This window comes from Panthera onca, chromosome E2 (genome assembly GCF_046562875.1).
Source record: "Panthera onca isolate mPanOnc1 chromosome E2, mPanOnc1 haplotype 2, whole genome shotgun sequence".
In the NCBI taxonomy this organism is placed as follows: domain Eukaryota; kingdom Metazoa; phylum Chordata; class Mammalia; order Carnivora; family Felidae; genus Panthera; species Panthera onca.
In genome coordinates this window covers 47,356,676-47,363,866 of record NC_138353.1, presented here as the reverse complement: position 1 = coordinate 47,363,866, position 7,191 = coordinate 47,356,676, and the positions used below count along the sequence as shown (strand labels likewise).

The 7,191-nt window shown below is 39.9% G+C and overlaps 1 long non-coding RNA gene across 1 annotated transcript; it reads right to left on the bottom strand.

Moving 5' to 3' along the window:
- Positions 1-1,089: 1,089 nt before the first annotated feature.
- On the bottom strand, positions 1,090-5,865 carry LOC144614635 (uncharacterized). The gene is made up of 2 exons (XR_013552529.1): positions 5,809-5,865; positions 1,090-1,254 (listed from the first exon to the last, which is right to left on the bottom strand). It is a non-coding gene; the product is annotated as an uncharacterized LOC144614635 (long non-coding RNA).
- Positions 5,866-7,191: the final 1,326 nt, after the last annotated feature.

Sequence of the window (7,191 nt, the reverse complement as noted above, 5' to 3'; positions counted from 1 at the left end):
AGGTATATAAGAGAAAATAAAAATGGTAGCTAACACTTACCTAGAACTTATTATATGTCAGTCTGAATTCTAGGTGTTTTATATATATTAACTCATTTAGTTCTTACAACAACCCTATGAGTTCAGTTCTGTTACTATGATCACTTTCAATGGAGGAAAACTTTTTCATTTCATTGAGATGAAATTGAAGGAAACTTAGGTCCAGAAAGATTAAGTATCTTGCTCAAGTTCACAGATCTATCAGGTGGTGGATCTGGATTCAAACCCAGGTAGTCTGGCTCCCAGATTAATCTAAATCACTAATCAATGACCAGAAAGGACTACTTCAAGAATATGCCAGTCACCTTTATCTTTATCATGAGTGACTTTGAACTGGATGCCTAGTAAGTGGTACAGTTAACTATGAAAACTTCTTTTAAAAAATTTTTTAATGTTTATTTTTATGTTTGACAGAGAGAGAGAGAGACAGAGCATGAATGGGGGAGGGGCAGAGAGAGAGGGAGACACAGGATCCAAAGCAGGCTCCAGGCTCTGAGCTGTCAGCACAGAGCTCGACGCGGGGCTCACAGATGGCAAGATCATGACCTGAGCCGAAGTTGGACGCTCAACCAACTGAGCCACCCAGGTGCCCCAACTATGAAAACTTCTTGAACACCACAACAAGACTACAGACTGAAAAGGAAAATTTTCGATGAAAATTCCAAAATATTGAAAACTTACTTTGGGGTGCTGGTTGGCTCAGTCAGTGGAGCGTGTGTGACTCTTGATCTGGGAGTTGTGAGTTCAAGCCCCATGCTGGGTAGAGATTACTTAAAAATAAAAATATTTTTTTAAAAACTTACTTTAAGTTATCAGAATGTGTTAGTGCATATGTCATGTGCATTTTGGTAACATGATAGTTAAGAATGGAGACTCCCGAAAGCCTGGGGACCTCAGATGATACACAAACTATTTCTCCAGCTTTTTCCAAGCATCTAGTACTTACAACTGCCTCCTCCATATTTGATACCTCAGATATAATTTAAACTTAATGTGTATCTATTATCCAGACCAATCAGCACTAATTGCTATAATGATCTCCAGTCTCAGTGGCTTAATACAATTAATGTTTATTTATCAGTCACATAAAGTTCAAAGCAGGTGTTCATGGTTGGGATTTCTCATAGGAAGCTTTCTTTCAGGAGTGATTCCAGGATCCAGGCTCATTCCATCCTGTGGTTCTGACATTTTTCACCACATAGCCTCAGTGATGCCCTGGTTTGGGGGAAATGGAGGTAGAGAAGACGGAGTGAATGTAGAAAAGGCAGAACCATTCTTAATGGTTTCAAACAGGAAGTTGACACATATCATTTCCTTTTAAATTCTATTGGCAAGAGCGAATTGTATGGCCCCATATCTATTATACTATCCCCTGAAACTTAGTTCTCCTTCAGGATTCACTTACTCAGTGGATAATATCCCCATTTAGGTTAGTTATCTATTATGCAAAACAAACTGCCTCAGAAGTTAAAGGCTTAAAACAACAACAAAAAGTTATTTTCTCTCACAGTTTCTGCAGGTTAGGAATTCTACAGGTTAGGAATTCAGGAGGAGCTTAGTTTGGGGAGTATGCTCAGAGTCTCTCACAAAGTTTCAGTCAAGATGTATCTGGAACTACAGTCATCCACTTTGAAGGTGGTTCACTCACATGGCCGTTGACAGAAAGTTTCAATTTCTTGGGTGCTGGCTGAAGACGTGAGTCCTTTTCCAAGTAGACCTCTCCAGAGGGATGCTTGAGTGTCTCGACAATATGGCAGTTGGATTCTCCCAGAGTGAGTGAGTGAAGAGAGAGAACAGGGCAGAAGCCTGGTGTCTTTTTTGATCTAGCCTCAGAGGCCACCCTCTAGCATTTCTATGTTATCCTACCGGGTAGCTAGATTAGCCCTATTCAGGAGTTTTGTGCCTATTTCATTTTTCTTGCAGTACTAATGTGAATGGTATTATGTTTTTTAATTTCAAATTTCACTTGTTCATTGGTGGTATATATATATATAGGAAAGTGGTTGATTATTATATCATAACCTTGTATTCTGTGACCTTGCCATAATTGCTTATTTGTTCTAGGAGCTTTTTGGGTTGAGTTTTTCTGGATTTTCTACATAAATGGTCATGTCATCTGTTAACAAAGACAGTTTTCTTTCTTTCTTCCAAATCTGTATACCTTTTATTTCCTTCCCTTGTCTTATTGCATTAGGTAGAATTCCAAGTATGACGTTTAAAAGCAGTGATGAGAGGAACATCCTTGCCTTGTTCCTGACCTTGTGAGAAAGCTTTTGAGTTCTCACCATTAAGTATGATATAAGCTGTACATTCTTTTATAGATACTCTTCATCAAGTTGAGAAAGCTCCCCTCTTTTCCAGGTTTACTGAGAGGTTTTTGTTTGCTTGTTTGTTTGTTTGTTTTGTTTTAAATGGTTATTTATATTGAGAGAGAGAGAGTTAGAGAATGTGCATGAGCAGGAGAGTGGCAGAGAGAATCCCAAGCAGGTTCTGTGCTGGCAGGGCAGAGCCCAAAGCAGGCTAGATTTAATGAACTGTGAGATCATGACCTGAGGTGAAATCAACAGTCAGACATTTAATTAACTGAGACACCCAGGAGTCCCTACTGAGAGTTTCTATCATGAATAGATGCTCGAGTTTATCAAATGCTTTTTCTGTATCTATGGATATGATCATGTGCCTTCTCTTCATTAGTCAGTTGATGTGATAGATTCATTAATTTTCAAATGTTGAATCAGTCGTGTGTATCTTAGATAAATCCCATTTGGTCATGGTGTATAGTTCTTTTTATACATTATTATATTCAATTTGCTAATATTTTGTTGAGAATTTTTACATTTGTATTAATGAGAAATATTGGTGTGTAGTTTATCAGGTTTGGGTATTGGGGTAATGCTGGACTCACAGAATGAATTAGGAACTATACCCCTGGTTCTATCTTCTGAAAGAGATTAGAGAGAATTGATATACTTTTCTTCCTTAAATGTTTGGTAGAATTCACCAGTGAACCCATCTGGGCCTGGTACTTTCTGTTTTGGAAGGGTATATATTGTTGAGTTGATTTCTTTAGTGGCTAAAGGTCCATTCAGATTATCTATCTCTTGTTGTGTGAATTTTGGCAGGTTGTGTCTTTCAAGGAATTGGTCCATTTCACTTAGGTTATCAAATCTGTGAGCAGAGAGTTGTTCATAATATCCCTTTAACATCTTTTTAACATCCATGGAATCTGCAATGATATCCTCTCTTCAATTCCTGATAATAGTAATTTGGGTCATCTCTCTTACTTTCTTATCATGCCTAGAGTTAAATCATCTGATTTATCTTTTCAAAGAATCATCTTTCAGTTTTGTGATTTTCTCTATTGATTTCCTGTTTCATATTTCATTGATTTCTACTCTAATTTTTTAAAGTTTATTTATTTACTTTGAGAGAAAGAGAGAGTGAGAGAGAGAGAGAGAATGGGGGGGGGGAGAGGCAGAGGGAGTGGGAGAGAGAGAGAATCCCACACTGGCAGCTTGGAGCCTGACACAGGGCTCGATCTCACCAACTGTGAGATCATGACCTGAACCAAAATCAAAAGTTGGACGCTTAACCAACTGAGCCACCCAGGTACCCCTCGAATTTTTATTTCTTTTCTTCTGCTTGCTTTAGATTTGCTCTTCCATTTCTAGTTTTCTAGAGTGGAAGCTTAGATCATTGATTTTTAGATCAGTCTATCTCAGTGAATGTTCCATGTAAGCATGAGAGGAATGTGCACTCTGCACACTGGATGAAGTAGTTTATAGATGTCCATTATATTCCTAATCTCTTTCTTTGTACATGAGCATAAATACAATCTGTGTGTGTGTGTGTGTGTGTGTGTGTGTGTGTGTGTACACAAACAATAGATATAATTTGTGTAAGGTCCATTGAATATACAGATATAATTTCCATAGATATAATCTGATGGTATACTCTATGCACCAAGTTTTTTATTACACATTTTCATATTTTACTTTACCCTGCACATTCATGACTTTAATAATTCAAACTATTGACATACTGGAATATGGGACATATCAGAAAACTTTACCTCTGCCTGAGCACTACCACTTTCCAAAATGAGGAAAAAGGAAGCCAGAATCACCAAAGAGACTCCAACCCCTATGGAGAACATTAATTTCCCAAGATTCAATGACATCTCAGTCATACTAGGGAGAGCATATTAGTTTACTAGGGTCGTGATACAAAGTACCAAAAACTACATGGCTTAAACAACAGAAATATATTGTCTCAGACTTCCAGAGGCCAGAAGTCTGAGATCAAGGTGTCCACAGGGTTGGAGGGAGGCCTGGGAGGGAGAATCTCTTCCATGCCTCTCCCCAGCTAAGGGTGGTTAACTGACAATCTTTGGCACTCCTTGACCCATAGAGGCATCCTCTTGCTCTCTGCCTTCATCTTAACACATCACTCTCCCTTTTAATAAGAACATGCATCATACTGGATTAGAGGCCCACTCTACTTCAGCAACTAATTACATCTGCAATGACCTTATTTCCAAATAACATCACATTCTGTGATACTGGTGAGTTAGGGCTTTAATATATGAATTTAGAGGGAACATAATTCAACCCAGAACAAGGAACAAACAGGAGTGTGGGTATGACAAAATGGAAGGGCATCCCAGAATTTGGATTCCAGTCTTAATGTGTCAACAATGTGTTGGTGACCTTGAACAAACTGGGCAAACAAGGGAGATCCTATAAATGATACCATTTTCTGGTCTTGTTCTTGAAATAGTACTGGTGTAAGAAGACTGAAAACATAAAGTTTTATTTTATTTTTTAAATGTTTTATTTATTCATTTTGAGAGAGAGAGAGAGAGAGCAAACAGGGGAGGGGCAAAGACAGAGGGAGAGAAAGAATTGCAAGCAGGCTCCACGCTGTCAGCACAGAGCCCGATGTGGGGCTTGAACTCACAAACTGAGATCATGACCTGTACCGAAATCAAGAGTAGGGCGCTTAACCGACTGAGCCCCCCACAGGCACCCCAAAACATAGAGGTTTAAATAAGATGTTGAATTTTAAGCAAGCCATCAACTCAAAAGAGAGACCTTTTGAGAGGAATGTGGTATGAAGAGGCCCAACACACAAGGGCAGGGTCCCTGGGACTGGTTTGCAACAAAAGCTGCCTTCACACCCACAAGGTGCCAGAAGACCACTGCCTTCAGGCCATGATCATTCCCAACTTTTCAGAGTTGCAACACCCAACATGTTACAGTTGTTTATTTGATTTTGTGACACTGCCCGTTATTCTCCACCTCCCCACAGGTTCCCTCTCTCCCGGCCCCAGACAAAGGAACTGCCAAACATGGACTTACTTTTAAAAATTAATTAGGTCTTGCACATTTTATCATACCCAAGATAACTCTATCCCCTTTGTCAAGAATATCAACAAAACAGATGGCCACTGGGCACAGAAATGGCTGGAGGAGATAATACTTAGGACTACCCAAAAGACCATTTTTAGGAAATTATAAATTAGTATTTTTTTAACATTTTTATTTATTTTTGAGAGACAGAGTGTGAGCGGGGGAGGGGCAGAGAGAGTGGGAGACACAGAATCTGAAGCAGGCTCCAGGCTCTAAGCTGTCAGCACAGAGCCTGACACAGGGCTCGAAACCACGAACTGTGAGATCATGATCCAAGCCAAAGTCAGACGCTTAACCAACTGAGCCACCCAGGCACCCCTTTAAATTAGTATTTTTTTAATACTACCTTAATACTTACACTATTTTGAAGCACTTTTACAATAGCCAGCATATAAATTTGGATGTCAAAGTTACTGGAAAAAATATATAAAACATTAACATATTTGGAATAAGGTAGCTATGGATTTATGGATGATTTTTTATGGGTGACTTTAATTTTTTCTCTACATTTTTCTTTATTTTCAAATATTTCGACTATAGTAAGTGCTGTTACTAATGCAAAATAATAGGGGCACCTGGGTGGCTCAGTTGGTTGAGCATCTGACTTCAGCTCAGGTTATGATCTCACGGCTTGTGGGTTCATGCCCTGTGTGGGGTTCTGTGCTGATAGCTCAGAGCCTGAAGCCTAGCTTCAGATTTTGTGTCTCCGTCTGTCTCTGCCCCTTCCCTGCTCATGCTCTGTCTCTCTCTCTTTCTCTCAAAAAATAAACATTAAAAATTTTTTTAAAATCTGAAATAATAATAATAATGACCTTAAAAGATGAAGTTTATTCCTCTAGTCAACACCTGTTTATTGAGCACTTACTACATGCCAGGCACTGTCACAGCAGTAAAAAAAACAGCTCCTGTGGAGCTTCCGTTTGGATAAGGAGTGATATTATTGGGCACAGATTGCTTGTTCCTGTGTGTAAAAGTTTACTTTGAGCAGATTTTTGGGGGTAGGTGATACAAGGGGAGAGACTGCAGCCCTCTGAGGGTAACATGTGCCCACAAAGAAGGAAATGATGCTGAATGGAGAAGGGTGAAGGCGGTGAGCAACGCTCTTTGTCTGTGTCCAGATTTCACTGTCAGCTAGCTCTTGAAGTCAGAGCTCCACCCTCCCTGGTCCCAAGCTGCCTCTTGTACTCAACTGCCTCCCGGGGGACATTGTGAAACCTGAGTTGGGAATCACCCACACCTGGGTGGTGCTGGTCAAGGTGGCGCTAAGAACAGGACAGGGCATTCTGCTGACGTCAGTATGCAGAAAGCTAACAGGGCCCATACTTATTAGTTGATGCAGGTGCTGTTCCTTGGCAGGGCAGTGGATTCTCTCTGAGTCACCTTTGAAGGCAACATGCTGCACATTTGGTGAGATGAATAGGCTAAAGGAACTTGTTTTTGGTTATTGCACACATATTACTGATGTCCTAAGATGTAGAGAAATGCTAGTTTTTGCTAGTGACTCGTGGACTTTTTCACTGAGCACTACAATGGAAACTGATGCTCAAAGGGCACTCCAAAATGCATGAAGCCCTACAGGGGCCCAGAATAGAGACAGATAATTACACAGGACTTTGATTTGCCATCACCATGTTTCAGACATGGACTATCAGAGTGGCCCTTTGAGAAAACAAAGTGGTAAGACACATCAAGACAAAAATATCCATATTCCCTGACCCCAGAAATCCCACCCCTGAGAATT